Genomic DNA, 17,705 nt, shown 5'->3' with positions numbered 1-17,705 from the left:
TAACACCGTCCGCCAGGGTTGTAATGACCACCATAATCTATTGTTATAAATTGGTGTTGGATTTTTATTGTGTTTTGTGTTTTTTTTTTTTTTACTTATTTACTGTTTTGTGGATATTAAACACTTTACACACCTGTCTCCTAAGTTAAGCCTACCTGCTCGTTGCCAAACTACCAAGAGTTGAGTCAGGATTCATTTATTGAGATCTTGACTGGACCTAGTGAGGATTTGTTGCCTATTGCTAAGTGTAGGTACTTACCTACCCTTAACAATGGTCACTTTCCAATATTTTTTGTGCGCAGTGGTGGGAGCCAGTTCTTGTGTTTAATAGTTTTAAGTAAAGAAAATTAAAACTCCTCAAATTGACGTAGAGCAAAATTATTTTTTATATTTCAAATTTTGACTAATTACTTGTTAATTACTTCATTTTTTATATTTCTAATTCGTTCTGATTTATTGGTGCCAAAGCTTTTAGTGACCCAAAACACAGCCTCCTGGGGGAAGATGGATATTGCCTGTACTTTACTTCAGATGTTAGGGCACCATCCAGAGCTAGTGGGAGGGTCTGTGGTATCTGTTCAAGAAGAAGCAGAACTGGACCTCAGAAAAAGGGAACTTGAGGCCCAGGTAGCCTAAATAGCTTTGGAGGCAGAGAGGTTGCCCCTAGAGAAGAAGAAGTGGGCAAACAGTGAACAAGGAGATGGTGGAATCAACATAGAGGTTGAGGTGTCCAGGGGTGGCAGGAGGTGCCCCAGACTACCCAAGGGGATTGTTCCTATTTATCAAGACAGTGATGATATAGACAAGTGGCTGACATTCTTTGGGAAGGCTTCCTGGAAGGGAAGGGTTAGACCTCAGTACTGGGGTTCACTTCTATGTGAGCTGATCCCAGTATCTGGGAGGGATAGGCTCCTGACGCTAGGAAAGGATAAGACAGAGTCCTATCCCAATATGAAGAAGTGCCTCATCCAGAAGTTTGGTCCCATCCCGGAGCAGTATAGGGGAAAATTTAAGGACATCCAGAAGGTCAATACCCAGTCTTGGGTTGATTTTTTAGACACCTCAGTTAAGGCACTAGAGACCTGGATACAAGGTAACAAAGTAAGCACTTATGAGAGGCTACATCATTTGATCATGAGGGAGCACATCTTGACCAATCGTATCTTAGAGAAGTTACAACAGTAGCTAGTGGATTCTAAGCTATCCAGACCCAGAGAGCTGGGGGAAGCAGCTGATCAGTGGTTGAGGACCAGAGTGATTATCAAGTCCCGGGGCAACTCCAAAAAGGGGAGGGGTCAGTTCCATAAAAGCCTAAGGAGAAAGGTGGCAAGCGCCCCACAAAGATTCCCTCTGTACTCCAAAACCCTAAAAAGGAGGAGTCTAAATTACATTCCCACTCTGATGAGCAGAGGCAGGGACACCCAGGGTTAAAAAAGCTGTTGAATAACAGCAGACAGGTCGTTTCAGAAGTGATGCAGCCTGTTCCAAGAAGGTGGCTAGCAATGGGCTGTATAGTGTAGCCATAAAGGAGGACCCCTCAGATGAGGAGGTCCTCATAGCATTGTGCTGAGAGACAGGTCCAGATGAAAAGCTGCTGATCGTTGAGGGTGGGAGTAGGCACTTTCACTCCATTTAGGTGAATGGGATACATACCACTGGCCTGAGGGACACAAGTGGCAGTCACACCATAGTGAGTGACAAGCTAGTGACTCCAGACATGTATGTGCCAGGAGAAACCAGGAAAGTAAGGGTAACCCCAGATGAGGTCTCAACCAAACCTGAAGCCTTAGTCCAACTAGAGAGCGAGGGTATCCGTGACTGGTATAAGGTGGCGGTCAGTGCTGACCTCCCCTTAGATTGCACCCTAAACAAAGACCTCTCAGAGGTTAGTCTGATCCCACATGGGGCGGTCACCAGGGAGCCCCCCAACCCAAGCTCCTCAGGAGCCAGTCCCTGCAGTTATGAGACAGGGGTCCAGAAGGAGAGGGAGAAAGAAGAGGAAGGGTAGGCCACTCTTAAAGGGAGGTCCAGTTAGGCAAAGACCTTCTGCCCCTCAAGGAGACAGCCCAGAAGTGGCACTGGTAAGGCTTCACCTGATCCAAAGCTATTCCTGAGTAGTCAGCCAGCTATCCAGTTGCAGGGTGCTCCCCTGCTGCACTGACAGAAGGGAGAGTTCAGGAAGGGTGTCTGCTATAAAATGTGGTAATCCCCACTCTTAACAGCAAGAGAGGTGCCAAGATCCCACAGTTGCCCATAAAAAACAGCTCACCCTCCTGTCAGTGGAGAGCTCAGGGTGTGCTTCTGGGTTCCAACAGCTGTTAGTAGACTCTGCTGGGTGCTGGCCTTCATGGAAGCACTGCACTTGGCCTTGGAAGTAGACCCCATGACCAAATGCAGAGTAGGTCCTCCTGACCCTGTTGATCATAGTGGGGTTGCTCAAATGTTGAGTAACCTCTGTGCATAAACTAGGTGTTGCCCTAGCAAAGTTAGGAATAGGAAAAGTGGGCACCTCAGGTAACTATAACTGCTGACTTTCTTTGGTTTGGTACTTGTGAAACTATAACATCTCTGTGTCCTTTAGTTTTTTTAGATTACATTTCTATGGTTTTGTATTTCTATGTCCTAGCTATAACGTCCCTGTAACCTATATATATATATATGTGAGTGTGTGTGTGTGTGTGTACATATATTCACATATATATAAACACATATACACATGAGACAAGTTAGAGGGTATCAGGAAATACACCCAGCACTATATGTCCCAGATCTCTGGTCCCTCTACTAGATAAGAGTCTATGTAGAAAGCTGATTTGGTGTGATCTGAGAACACCACTGCTTAACAAGTGCAATGTTTCTAAAGTCTTTTATTTTCCTTCCAATCAAAAACATATAACCACCACAGCTTACACATATTTTCTATCACAGACACTTCTTCAGGGCTATTGATTCAGAAAGTAATGAACATAAGCATACAGAAAAAGTCAGACAAGTGTGTTCATATACATGTATAACTGTGAGAAAGCTGGTCCGACTGTAAAAGCCCTGAACGTTTTGCCCTCGTTTGTAACTTTTAGCTCGTGTTTTTTGGATTAAAATAGTATGCAAATTAGACTAATTATAATTGGCTACCCCAACCCACAGATAAATCCCAAGTATATGGTAGGGCATGTAGGATTAGGGACCCCAGCATGGGTGGTGCACCCATAGGTGCACTGCTCTGGTGCCCAGTGTCGTTTTAAAGGCAGGCCTGCCTTGCTGGCTGCATTTAAACTAAAGTTTTATGCAAATTTGACTTTGGAATTAAAAGTACTTCAAAGGTCTTAAACTACCTCATTTTTACATTTAAGTCACCCCTAAGATGTTCCCTAGGTGCCCCCAGGGTTGGGTGCAGTGTAACTATAAGCAAGGACCTCATAAAATATGTTTTATAAGCCCTGGTGAGGAAAAATAGCCAAATTTGCTCTTCACTCATTGTAGTGAATAGGCTTCATAGGCTAAAATGGGAAGTCTTTATTTTAATTAACAAAGTGTCCAAAGGAGCTAGATATAACAAGTTTGGTCTCAAACTGATTGTTATATTAAATGCAACAACTTCCCATTGTTGGATTTAATATAACTAGTTCAGGGAAAGTTTTAGAACTGTTCCTAAAAGTTATCATTTTTGGCTCTGTAGAGCCCTTCTCTGATAGGCCAGCCTCTTGCATGATGAGATATGAAGTGGCCTGGGCTGAACACAAAGGAAGTGTCTGGGGGAGGAGATCTGCCTCAGCAGATGGTAAAACAGGTTAGGTGAGAGCAGCCAAAAGGAGAGAAGGACATTTGGAGAAGCTCAAGTCCTCCCCCATTTGCTGCAAACACAGACAACCAGGTACCCTCTTCATTAGATTAGGAGAGGGGTGTGTTAAGGATTTTTAGCCACACCAGTGGGTGGGCTCAGCCAGACCTAACCTCCAAAATTCTGTTTTAGCCGTTTTGGATTTTTAAGGAATATTGCTCCTTGGAATTGATTTTTGTCACACTTCCCAGGAAGTGGTCATCCGAGAGGTTAGTGGCCTGCCTGTGATTGGACAGCTAACCCCTGCTTTCCACCCCAGGAGCAAGGATAAATATGGAAGAGCTGCACTCACACCTCAGATCCCTACAAGAAACAATGACAGAAGAAGAAGGACTGCCCTACTGGACCCCTGGACACTGCATTCTGAAGGACTGCATCAGCTGCACACTAAAAGGATTTTCCCTGCTTGCTACAGGTGAAAAATAGCTAACCAGAGTTCCCTGCATCAAAACCTGAAGGAACTGACCAGCTGACGAGTGGCTAGTGGTCATTTTTGGATTTGAACATGGTGCATTCTGGGAGTTGGATTCCTAACCCTCAAGGAAGAACTCAGAGCTTCTGGAATCTTGGGGTGAGCTGTGCCTCCTAAAGGACCTTCAAAGACTTTCTAGAAGAAAAACCAGAAGTTTGGAGAAGTTTGGAAAACTTCTGAAAAAAATCTCCATAAAGGGACCCGTGGTGAGTCAAGCTAGCTCACCTCAACTGCGACCCGGCCTGACTTGCAGGTTCGTCCTGCTGAAAAGCTCCAGAGCCCCAGACTTCCAGGATTTCACCAGGGGCTCCTGAAAAGGTAATCCAATGACCTTGCATCAAAATTGGTTTGCTGAGGAGGGTCGACCCCCGTTGGAAGGAAAAAGCTCCAGAAAAGTGACAAAGTTGGAACGTAAAAGTTGACCAGGACTTCCCGCGCATAGTATCCGCGGAGGGCTCAATGGATGTTAGATCAAAATTCAGCTTTGGCCCAGATGAAGATTTTCGTTCTGAAAATTCATCTGCGTCCAAAGGAAGAACTCAAATTATTTATATACATATATACTCACTGAAAAAAACAAAGGTTACAGGTAGGTTATAAGTAGACTACCTTTTTAAACGTTCAAACCCATAGAAATTTACTATAGTTAGAGTTATCTCAAGTAACTCTAACTCATGCCCTAAGGTAGCTATAACTCGTGCCCTTGTCTTGCACAGTTTTTTCGTCAAAAGGTTTACTGCAAATATTACAGTGATATATATTATCAAAGATGTCATGAGTACCATAATTTGTAGGGTAATTAGCAGTGCATGGCGAGGGCGTGAGTCATAGTTACCTTAGGGCATGAGTAACCTTTATTTTTTCAGTGAATTTCTATGTTTTTTTAAATGTATAGCAATTTTCATTCCTATATGTCAATCCAACCACTGCTGCACATGGTCTTTGGCTGTGCATGGCAGCAGTTGGCCACAGGGCCTGACCTGCAGCCAGGCCCTGAGGCTAATCACTATAAGAATCCAACCGTACATGGCCTTTGCCTGTGCAGAGCGAAGGTTGCCTGCAAGACCTGGCCTGCAGCCAGACCCTGCAGCCAACCCCCCTAATCACCCAACCCCATGCTGTGCACAGCCGTTTGACCGTGCATGGTGGGAGTTGGCTGCAGCCTGTGTCTATGGGTGAGAATAGGTCTGAGAAGGTGTTTCTGGGGGTGAGAGTGGCTGTGAGCCTGTCTGTCTCTCTGTGAGAGTGTGTACATCAGTATTTTAGTGGATGAGTCAGTGTGTGTGTGGGTCTGTGAGTGGATGCATGAGGGTGTCAGTTGGTCAGTGGGTGTGTTAGAGTCCGAGTGGGTCTGTGAGTGGGTCTGAAACTGTCTGAGTAGATGTGTGAGTGGGTGTGTGAGGGTCTGTGTGGGGCTGTGATTGGGTGCACAAGGGTCTGAGGAGGTCTGTCAGTGGGTCTGTGTGTTGGTGCATAAGTGTCTTAGTGGGTGTGTGAGTGTGAGATAGAGATTGAAAAATTGAGACAGCGAGAGAAAGAGAGTGAGAGGGAGAGAGTTAGAGAGTTTTTTAGGCTTTGATGTATGATATACTTAGAATGAGATATCTTTGCACAATTTGATAATAAAAATGTATTTGTCATTTAAAAAAAGTAACATCACCTTTTAGTATGAGCCTTAAATATTAAAATACCATTAAAATAAAGGAGGGAAATGACCAGAAACATGCCTGGTCTTGAACCCTCAACGCAAAGGTCTGCGACCTTCACACTTCAGCTATGCATTTTTTCAAATATATATTTTTTTAGCCTTAAGGCCTCCCCCATGGTCCCTGACTATATTTTTTCACTTATTTTCTAATATATGCTTATGGCCATTTGAGGCCGTGGGGGGGGGGGGGGGGCTCAAGGCCTCCCTTGAAGTCCCATTGCTCCAGCAAGTAGGTAGCTGCTTTTAACATCAGGGACAATGCTTTCATCTCTGTTCCCTGCATGCATGTCCTGGTGCAGGGAACAGAGATGAAAAGTCCGCTTTTTGACAGTGGGACCTGTTTGACAGGTCCTGCTGTCAAAAAGCTCAGTGCTTGTTTGCTTGCTGGGACTTGGCTGCAGCTTCAAAGCTGCAGGCAAGCCACAGCAAACAGCTATGTCCTGGGGGTGGGCACCCCAGGACATAGCAAGAGCCGGCCCTGGGGGATGGCAGTCCCCAGTGCAATGGGTGGCTGCTGGCCCCCCTTCAACTTATCAGAAACCCCAGGGAGGTGGTGATCCCTGGAGATAAGGGGGTCCGAAACAGACCACCTATAAATATTTGTAATATAGCCCAGGGGATGTGTTGTGATCCAAGGGGCAGCATTTAGCACCAAGGAATTGGTGATTCCTGGAGTGTGTGGGGGGGTAATAAACCAATGACCCCGGGACTTGGTCCACCCAGGGGCTTAAAAAAGATGAAACGCTGGAGCCTATGCTTTGTTTTTTTAAACATTTTCACCAGATCCATGGTCTGCCGTGAACCTGGCTGAACATTCTGAAAAAAAAAAATTGTTTGCCTTGAGGGGTCCCCTCCACCACAGCTAAGGGGGTCTGGGTGTCTGCACCTGGCCTTTTTCTTTTTCTTTATGTTTTGTTCTGGGACTTGGCTCAAGTCGAGCCCGAAGATGGCTGCCCACACTTCCTGGTTTGAAGTGTTGGCAGCCAATCAGATCTCAACATGAGATATGGGGGGGTCGCGAATCATTCTCATCCTTCATATACAAGATTGTTTTTTCTTCAGTTTCTTGAAACCTACTGAATGGATATACACCAAATAACAGAAAAGGATCTTTCTATGGCAACTGCTAATTTTCAGCCAAATTTGGTGTAATTCCGTCCAGTGTTTTTTTTCGCTATTGCTGTTCAATTTGTTCTATAGGAATTAACTTTGGAAATGCTCTAATTTTGACCACCCCTTTATCTCGGCCCCCAGTTGACAGATTACCCCAAAACGTTTGAGACAGCAGCTCACATGTATATATATATACACACACAAACACACATATAGAGAGAGTGGTCACAGACAGACCCCAAGTCTTTGTTAAAACAGATAATATGCCAATGTAAACACGCTTTCGCAGACTGTTTAAGAGAGAACCCACACCCAGGGCAATGTCTAAGTGCGTTTACGATGATTACTCAAACCATAAAAGAAGCCCTCACTATCAGAAGTGGTAAGATAGGGAAAAAAAGGTTGTGTGGATGGTTTGACCATAGTTGCACCCAAGCACATAAGAGACTGAAACAGGCCTTAAATGCCCAGAAAAGGTGCTTAAGTGACATCCGTAAACGCAGACAGGAATATAAGACAGCAATAAAGGAAAGGAAACTGACTATGAAAACAACCTTGTGGGAAACTCTCCATATAGCAAGTCGTAAGAAAGATAACATACTCTTTTGGCAGACAATAAATTCCCCCGTGTTAGGGGAGAAAGACATTCCCAGAATGGAAATCGCCATCTCTGAAGAATACTGGGTTGCATATTTTTCCAAAATATACTCATTGGCGAGTGATATAACAGACCGTACACATGATTATGATTCACAGGAAGGGCCGCGTCTGGTTATAACCCCCCAATTTAGCCTCCAGGAGGTAGAGGAAGCTATAATAATAAGCAAATCAGGGAAAGCGCTGGGCCCTGATGGTGTCCCGATTGACATATTCAAGGCCAACATAGAGCTGTGGGGGCCTGTACTGACGCAGACACAGAGGGCTGTTTGCATATGCGGACCCCTACCATCTTGGAGAGATGCCAACATTATCCCAATATACAAAAAGGGTGACCGCCTTAATCCAGCCTGTTACAGGCCATCTCCCTGCTGGACACAACAGCTAAATTAGCAGGGAGAATAATACTGAATAGGCTGCAAACATGGGCGGAAGAAAAGAACGTTTTATCCCCGGTCCAGTATGGATTCAGGAAAGGAATCGGAACAGTGGAGCAAAGTTTAAATTTAAGTCTCATTATTGGAAAGTATACTAAGATCAGAGCAGGCAATCTCCACCTGGCCTTTATTGATTTATCATCAGCTTTCGACTGTGTAATTCATGACAAATTATGGGACATTTTAAATAGTATGGGGCTAGAACCGGCCTTAATTCAATTTATTCGTGAAATGTACACCGGGTGCAGAGCAAGAGTGAGGTATGGCTTAAAAGGGGAATGTACTCGCCCTTTTGGTCTATACAGAGGAGTGCGCCAAGGCTGCGTTCTCGCTCCGCTCCTATTTTCAATGTATATAAATAATCTAGATAAAGAATTGGCCACTAAGTGTAAAGATCTACCCCAAATAGACAACCGACCCGTTCCGGTATTACTCTACGCAGACGACGCAGTATTAATGGCCAGGACCCCAATAGCTCTCCAGAAACTCCTAACTACCTGCATCACATATATGTCACAGCTGGGTCCTACTGTCAATCGCTCCAAAACTTTTATCATGAACTGTGGAGGGAAGCGCGGTAAGACTTATAACATCATTATTGCAGAAAGCAAGGTCGAAACGCGCAAACCTTTTCGTACTTTGGCATAATCTTCGATTAGCTGGGTTCCTGGGTCAACTGCAGGAAGACGAAGAAAGTGCACCTGATCAAAACAACGATGGCATTACGACTCTTCTCCAAAAGGCTTGGGGGGATTACGCCGTCAAACATGATAAAGATTTATAAAGCCAAGTGTATTCCGGCAGCCACGTATGGGGCAGGAATTTGGGGACATACAAACTGTGATTTAATGCAGACAGTGGAAAACGATTTTTTAAGACACCTGCTGAGGGTACCAAATGGCACTTCATCGTATGTCATTCATTCGGAACTCGGGGTTCCCTTTATTGTAGACTTGATAAAGATCTAGCCACTGTTATTATGGCATAAAGTTTGGACCTCGGAACATACCGGTTTTAATAAGGTTATCCTGACTGATTGTACGAAGTCATTATATACATCAAGGGTACCGTGGTTAAAATACATTATGACCTTTTTTGAAAAAATGGGCAATAAAGACTACTACACAAACCCACTTTCGCTGGGGAAGATATCTAGGAAGGACCTGAGTATCCTAGCATTAAAGTATCTAGAAGACATACGTTGGAGGGCTGAATAAAAAAAAAACACCGTAATTCATAACCAAATAATTTTGACGGTTGAGGGCATGCAGCCGTATTTGGCAAACGTGGTACACCTTCGCCATCGTTACGTCCTTACTAGATTCAGGCTAGATTCGTTTCATCATTTAGTTTCATTTCCAATTATGAACGATTGGTCTACCTCGTTAAAACCATGCCCCTGTGATGCAAAGACACCTCAATCCACAATTCATGTGATTTTATTCTGCAATTTCTATGCCCACCAGAGGAAGCGCCTAGTAGTTCCACTTTTAAGGTCAATCAATCTCCCCCAATGTCGTACAGCCTATGCCTGCCTTCAGTCACTATCTTCCTTAGAGATCTGTGAAACTTTGGCTAATTTTTTATGTACTGTATTAAAGATAAGGAAATCTATGGGGACGGAAATGTAATTGCAATTTACTGTAACAGGGCTTTCTATCGATTCACCAGACAGTTTACTGTTGTGTGCCTTTTATTCTTTTATTATTTATTTCTTTTTTATATATTGAAATGTATTATAATTGGAGATTTTTTATGACTTGTAGTACTTTTATGACTTGTTGAAAGTCGAATAAAGTTTCTGTATATAAATTAAAAACATTATTCTAAAATCATGCATGAACTTGTCCACAAGGGCATCCATATTTATTGGATAGGGAACAGTTTTAGAGTGCTGCTGTAGGCTAATCCACCATGGCAGCCATGTTCAGTGGAGCAAAAATGTATCTTTGAGTACTGCAGTTGTATTGGTCTTTCAATACAAACAATGATCTTTCTCAAATATAATGCTATTTTGTCTCACAAATCTGTAACATTCAATATGAAACTAGTGAGCTCAACCTTTGCTGTCACATAAGTATTTCCATGACCACAGAGGCCATTTTAAAGTGTATCAATGGAAAAAATGCAAAAGATGATGTTATCGATTATGACGTTCGTATTACACATTTTTCTTACACATGTGTCAGCATTAGGAGTAGAAGACAAAGAATCATAAACAGAAAGGAGAAAACAACATCATATTGAAAGTCATAGAATTTTGGATATATAAGTTTTCGTCAGAAGGAGTAATGAAACTGATAGTCTGTGTTAAGGCCATTATTGGTAGTTTGAACCCCACATTTCCATTTTGCCTCCATCTGGTGGAAATACAATTCTCTGTCTGCACCTCTGGGATTAGGTTTTACATGATCAATGCCATAGAACCAAATATCCAAATTAAATATAAGAAATTCTTTGTTGTACACGCCCATGGGATGTTTATGACCATCACCCCTAATGGCTTGATCATGTTCCTATATCCTTGATTTTAGAGTTATGATAGTACTGGTCATGCAGATCTTACTACATGGGAAGCCTAGAAAGTATACAACATCAGTAGTGTTGCATTTTATAAAATGTTTAATAGCATCTCTTAGAATTGTAATTGAACTGTTTGATTTTATTGCATCTGTCTTGCACACAATAGAGTTTGCAGAGGTTTAGAAACCAATTGGTTGGGTGAGAAAGTTGATGAACGCTGTGTCAATAACCTTTTTGGTAACACATAATTGGAGCATAGAGCTTCCCTTAAAGTGTTTGATGTATGATAAACCGCTTTTGGCTTAGGGCTTATGTCTTCTTTTACATCACTGCAATATAACAAGTAGCACTGCTTCCTGAAAATCTTACCAGTATGTGTATTAAATATATTGCATTCCATGATAAAGTTAGGAGACCCCTGTTCCTGTGTTATTTGAGGATGTCTTTCTTTTTCAGGACCCGATCCTTCTTTTCAACTGCAATAAGCACTTCTCCGTGTAGGTTCTATCAGGGAACCTATTCTTCAAGTCCATAACAATGTCCTGAAAATTATGGTCCTCACTACATAATTTTAGTTCTCCCTGGGCAATGATATTAAAGAAAGATGCTCGATTGGCACTTGCAGCATGTACGATGCTGTTGCATAATGTAGAATTTCTGTGGAACACACTGTGGAATTTTTCAATCTCAACAATTTTTAATCCAGAAATTCAATCCTATTTCTACTGTATATCCTATGCATTTTAACATTGAAGACATAATCATTTAAGTACTCCTGGTAAGTGTTTAGTTGTTTTACACTCCCTTTTCACATTTCAATAATGTTGTTAATATAACAAACCCAAAATACAATCGAATCAACCCATCCTGCTGCTGATAGCCCCAGGCAGGCTCCTTCCCATGCAGCTCACAAAAAGGTAGGCTTAGGAGGGAACAACCCTGGACCCCATCACTCACAGTCCCCAACTGCTGGTAATACCACGAGCCATTGTAAATGCAAATATGCTTGGATGAGACTATCTCAACCACATCCATCAGCATTTTTGTATCTGTAAAAATGAGCTTTTCTGCTCGAGAGAAAATACCTTAATGTCATCATCCCAAATTTCTTTTGGATTCAGGTATTTAGACTGGATGCATCCCAAGTAAAAAAGATCATCACATCTCGTAATCATTCCACAACTTCAAATGTATTTGATATTGTTAATCTACCTCTGAGAGATGCTCAATTGGAGATTATTGCCAGAGATGATGAGACTGTCTTGTGAAAGTGAGGCTTTTTATGCACTTTAAGCAGGATATATGTATATTATATGTATATTATATGTACATAAATGAATATTAAGAATGTGTCACTAAAAGATGTTAAAAGTTGTCATGCATGAAGAAGCTTCTTACATTCTAATCAATTATGTTTCAGTTAATCGTGTGTGAAACAGTTGTAATTGGATTGCCATACAGCCTCTCACAGCACTCTGACTCTGGTAGTTGTCTCATTATTTCCTGATTGCAGGCATCTGCAGTCATGAGAACAAAGTTTCCTGCCTTGTCAACTTCCCTAAAATGTACAGATTTATCAGAACATAGACTGCTTAGGGCTAATCTTTGAGAATATGTGAGGTTTCTCTTAGGTAAGTGTCTGTGTTTAGATCCAATATCTTCTAGTTTGTGTAGAAAGGCCGTGACATTTTTGTAAAATACCTCCATATTATACTCTCCTATAATGCACAAGGTGGTACAAATTATGATTTTACTTTTAAGAGAATATCGAAACTATGGTCTTCATGTACATTCAGGTCTTCCAAAGTTCCTTCTACACTGGTTTCAGCAGATTACTCATGTTAGTGTCTTTATGTCAAAGATATACTCATCTGAAGATACAGGATTAGTACACACTAGGTTGTTTAACAGAATGCTTGACAAACATCTTTAATTTAGTTTTCAAACAAATTGAACAAGTAAATATGATCATCTGTGATGTCACCATATCTAAATTCACAAAAATAAAGATCTGTATGCAGTAAATCAATGTCATCATCAGGCAATACTCAATTTGAGAGTTTTACAATACCTTTTTGTGACTGAGATCAGTCTTTTTTGGTTACTACTGCCACATTGTCATTTGGAATTATTTTGAATCCCTTTATTCTTCATGTTGCTCCAAAATACGAGTAGCAAAATGTAACCGTAGAAACATGTTTTTGCCAATCGACATGTTTTGTCCCAGTAGGAACATTCTCAAAGCGGCAAATGACACATATATATACATACATTTTATTAAAATGTTTACGCACATTTTGAAAACGTTTACATTTGATGTAATGAGGACACTAATCAGGAAGTTGATCAATATATATGATTAATTGTAGAGATGGACTAGTGATTGGCTCATTGTATGTGATGTATATGGGTGCAGTTGAGTGATGATTAACTAGAAATATGTTTTAAAAATGTTTTGAAAACTGTTATACAATTCATGTAAATTCATGCTCCGTGGTCCAGTGGTAGATTATTTATCAGAAGAACCAGCAGAGGCTCTGCCTATGTAAACTTCACCATGCCCCTAGCTCCAAAGAGTTAAGGGGACTGCAAATGTGGTGGGATAGTAGCTCTGCCAATGTATGACATAGTTCCAGCTTCATCAAACTACAAATGGTCCCGTGCCAAACATTGTGAAAATGAAAAGTTGTGCAATTGTGAATTGTGAATTGTGAATTGTGATGCGATTGTTAAATTCAGGAATATGTTAAACCCAATTAATACAAATTCTCCATTGGTCCCCAGCTAGGTTTGTGCAATATAAATGCCAATACATACATACTCCAACATCAAAGCTTTCTTAATAACCAAGTACACATGGGGGACTTTTGCTCCTAGAATGCTCAGCATATACTTGTGCACTTTGCCATGGGTTTTTATTTACCTCACATCAATAGTTTTTTCTCTAGCAAGCATGTGTAATTTTTAGTCGTGAAATCTTACTTCCATTTATGTTTATTCCCAATATTCCTTTACTCCTCCCTACCCTCCACCTTACAGATCTTCTGGAGTTTTTAAATACTCAGTCCTCATTGTTGTTGGTTACAGTTGCCTTAAGCACATGCCTTGCCTTTTGTTTCTGAATTTGTGCCTGTCAGTAACCTTTCACTATATGTCTGATTTCACATATTTCGTTGCAGGTTCATCACGATCCTTCCTGTGGCTTTAGCATTTCAGGCTCTGCCAGCAGATGTTTCATGGTTGGTGGATATGCACTCTGTGTCGGTTGCCCAGTGCATGACATCACATTGTGTTATTTGGCTCAGATACATTTGCATGCTGTGCTCTGAACTGGATGCTAGTCATCTATTGGTGGTTACTATTTGCAGTCTTGATCAACTGTATTTCAATATATTGAAAAATATGTAGGATCTCGTGAATGTGCTGCTGAAGAGGATGCCTGTCAAAGACAGGATGCTAAGACGTTTGTTGAATCCCATTCTCAATTTCCTTAGGAAAGGGTGACTATTCCCAGTAGCCTAGGAGGCACCCTGCAGTTAACAGTAAATAGGAAAGGGGTCGAATGTCTCCATACGTAGGTCGAGCAAACCTCATTGCCAATCTTGAATCTCTTGATTCAATATAAAGATTTAAACAAACGATATTAGTACGTTGCCAAATACCGCATGGAATCAGGAAAAAGGAAAGACCCAAACAAGTATATTCAGAAATAGATCCAACATAAGATCTATTTGAAGAAATCAGGAATAAACGTATTAACAAGGGGGTGATGAGCCAGGAAAAACGTAAGGGAATGACTATGTTGCGACACATCCACTACTGGCAAATTCTTCCTTATATGTGATTCAAACATAAAGTGACATCACAGGAATAGACACTACTTCGTCTTGGATTGGGAACCTCAGGTCGAATTCCCTTGGAAGACCACCATCTTGGAAAGTTCAGTTAGGAGGCTTGTCATACTCATGGTTCTGGCTTATGATATAAAGAAGAACAGCCTTTGTTCAGCACTGAAATCTGCAGTCTCCCACTGAACACTTGCAACCCCTGCTAAACTCTTTGCACAAATGTAACAATGCCCAGGTGCAGTGAAGTCACAATTATCTTGATTTTGATTTGCTATGATTCTTAGAATTACAGTAATAAAGGGATTTGCATACTGTACTCACATGCCTGTCTTTCAAACAACTATAGACTTCTACTGCATAAAGGAAGAAACTTATCTTTGTTATTTGGTCAACAGAGGCCCCTGCATGTGAAATATTTCACAAATGTTTCCTGTAAAATGCAGTAATTTGAATGCTTACATTTCCACTGAGTATCTGGAGGGGCGAGATGAAGGGTATTAGATGCAGACACCTTCTGGGAATATGTATTAGGCCATCTGAATTCACAGTGATTTGTACTGCATGGCATGATCCATGCAAAGGAAGTTATACTCTATTCTTGTGGGCGGCTGATGGAAAAACCACACTTGCTACTACAAAAGGAAGGGAGCTGCCCCTTGGATGACCTCAAAATCAAGCCTCTGCGGATCAAATTTTACACATTGTGCAATTTTTATAATGTTGTCTACAACCTGCATGTATGTGAAACACGTGTTCTTATTCAGGATTTGCAGTGTGTTTTAAAGACAGTCAGGGCCTCTACTCTGTATTCCTTGAAAACATTTTCCTCGCACGAGATCCAAGAATGAACTGAAAAATCAATACAGAAAGAGCTCTTTTCTCCAAGGACTTTTTTTGCATTTGTTTCTGTCAGTCTGAGATCATAACAGCTTGTTTTTCATTGGATGACAGCGGTTGTGTACATTTACTGCACAGAAGAAGATAGATCAATGAAAGCTTTCAAAAAGCCCAGATCCTAACCATGTGCACAAGAAGGAATGCTGTTTTTTTATTTGCAGACATCAAATATTGGTTTTGTATGTCTGGTCTAGGAGGATTGAGTCACAGGAGATATTTGTAGCCTTACATTTCTGCTAACAATAGAAAATAGTTGTTCCAATGTTTATAAGCCGATTTTTTAAAGCAGAAATAGTACATCTTTGTCCCACCGCTCTGTTTTGATACCTTTAAGATATGACACATTTCACACATCATTACAATTACAATTCCTCACACCACCATTCAAGTGTCAGAACCCAAAGCACATATCACTTCATTGTTAACATCAGGACCCATATCAGTAAAAGGGCCCACTGCTGTCTTTGGTAGCATCAGAGCGTACCCTTTTACAATGAATGCACTGCTACTAGAGCAGCACAAGTTTGCAGCTGCCCTGGGCCAGTGCATTTAGGAAAATGCAGAGCAGCTACTTCAAAGCCACTCTTAGTTTCACAGTTCAGGCAGCAACCCACCTGCTCTCTAGGATTAGAGATCCCCTTGCAAGTGGGTGCAGTAAGTGAAAGGATCCGTCTGCAGGGGGATGTCATGGGGTCCAGGGGGCCCCATTTTGCCCCTCCAGAGGGCTGCCCTAAGGGGGCACCTTGACAGTGCATCACTTTTTTGTGGTGCACTCTCAGCGCACCTCCTAAGGGGATGGTTGCATCTGCGGCCGTGCCCATAAAACATTGCAGGCACAGAGTCAAAGTGATTCCCTCATTTTCATGGGGCCATACCCTAATGAAAATGAGGGAGCCCCCTCTGAAGATAACGCTGATGACATATGGCCACATATGCACCAGTGCTTTCAGTATTACAGAAAGTGCTGCACAATAATATGCTGCCCCTTCTGTTATGATAGAGTGCCCTAGGGATGTAAAATGCAGGGATAAACACCCTTTTACACCCCTGGGGCATTATTTCTAAAATGGTTCATGATGTCCCCTACTTTAATTCATGCCTATTGTGATCCATCACATCAAAAGAAGTCTACTACCTCATGATACACAAAAAATACTTCACAGTTCACGCTCTATGTCACTGCACACACTCTTGCACATCCCATACAAGAGAGTGCTACACTTCACAAGACAAGCATTACTCCTCATCACAGGTCACACCTGACCTCGGAATACATTATAGATGCTAATGTGCCCCACACTACCACATTAGACCGCACTACAATACTATATGCAAGTCACCTAGCACTTCACATCATGAAACATACAGTAAAAGAGCATGTGCACAGCAGATGAAAAGGCAGCACTTCGTACGTTATGTAAAATACGCTGCGTCAGTTGTTCATGTTAACACTGTATATGAAGTATGGCCTTGCATACAGAATTATTGCTTGATGTATTGTCATGACTATTCCGAAAGTTACATAGGGAATGCTGCTCACCCACCGCCTACTGACACAAAACAACTCCAGGTTCACAGTTCCCGGGAGACATTTTCTCTAGACAGCAAACATTGCACAAATAGATATAAGCACGAGAAAACAAATATTAAGCGAAATATAAAAAAACCTTTATTTGCAATTTACACAAAAATACAGTTTGTTTGGATTTAGTCACTGCAACCATTCCACACTACCACATTTCAAAATGGTCACAACCAGTGACAGTTCAAATCAATAGAACATACATGCATTTTTATATTTCCCTTGTTTCTTTTATCATATCTAGTAGACATGCATACAGGTTAATTATTAACCTAATTATTAGTGGTTTTATGAAATGTAAAGTTTTCATTGCTACAATGACTTGTATTTTAGATATGCTCTAAGAGGCAGCAGGCACTTTATCAAACAGTGGAAACTTACAGATTAGGTGCCTTATGGAAATCTTCCATAGCTTTTTTTTTTTTTTTATATGCCTATGTTATTATGCTGCTAGTAGAGCTAGATGAGTATTGTATTTGTAATCAGTAAATGCAGCTGTACTTTGATCCTGCAGGTCAAGAAGTCCAGAGCAGGTTTAAGAAGGGATCAGGTGTTTACATGATGTAGATAAAATTGTTTCTAAAGACTGCTGTGGAATGCAAGTTAACCCTTTGGAGTTTACATGCCCTG

Source organism: Pleurodeles waltl, chromosome 8, assembly GCF_031143425.1.
Source record: "Pleurodeles waltl isolate 20211129_DDA chromosome 8, aPleWal1.hap1.20221129, whole genome shotgun sequence".
NCBI classification, from domain to species: domain Eukaryota; kingdom Metazoa; phylum Chordata; class Amphibia; order Caudata; family Salamandridae; genus Pleurodeles; species Pleurodeles waltl.
The sequence above is the reverse complement of the archived record's forward strand: the minus strand, read 5'-3'. Positions refer to the sequence as shown.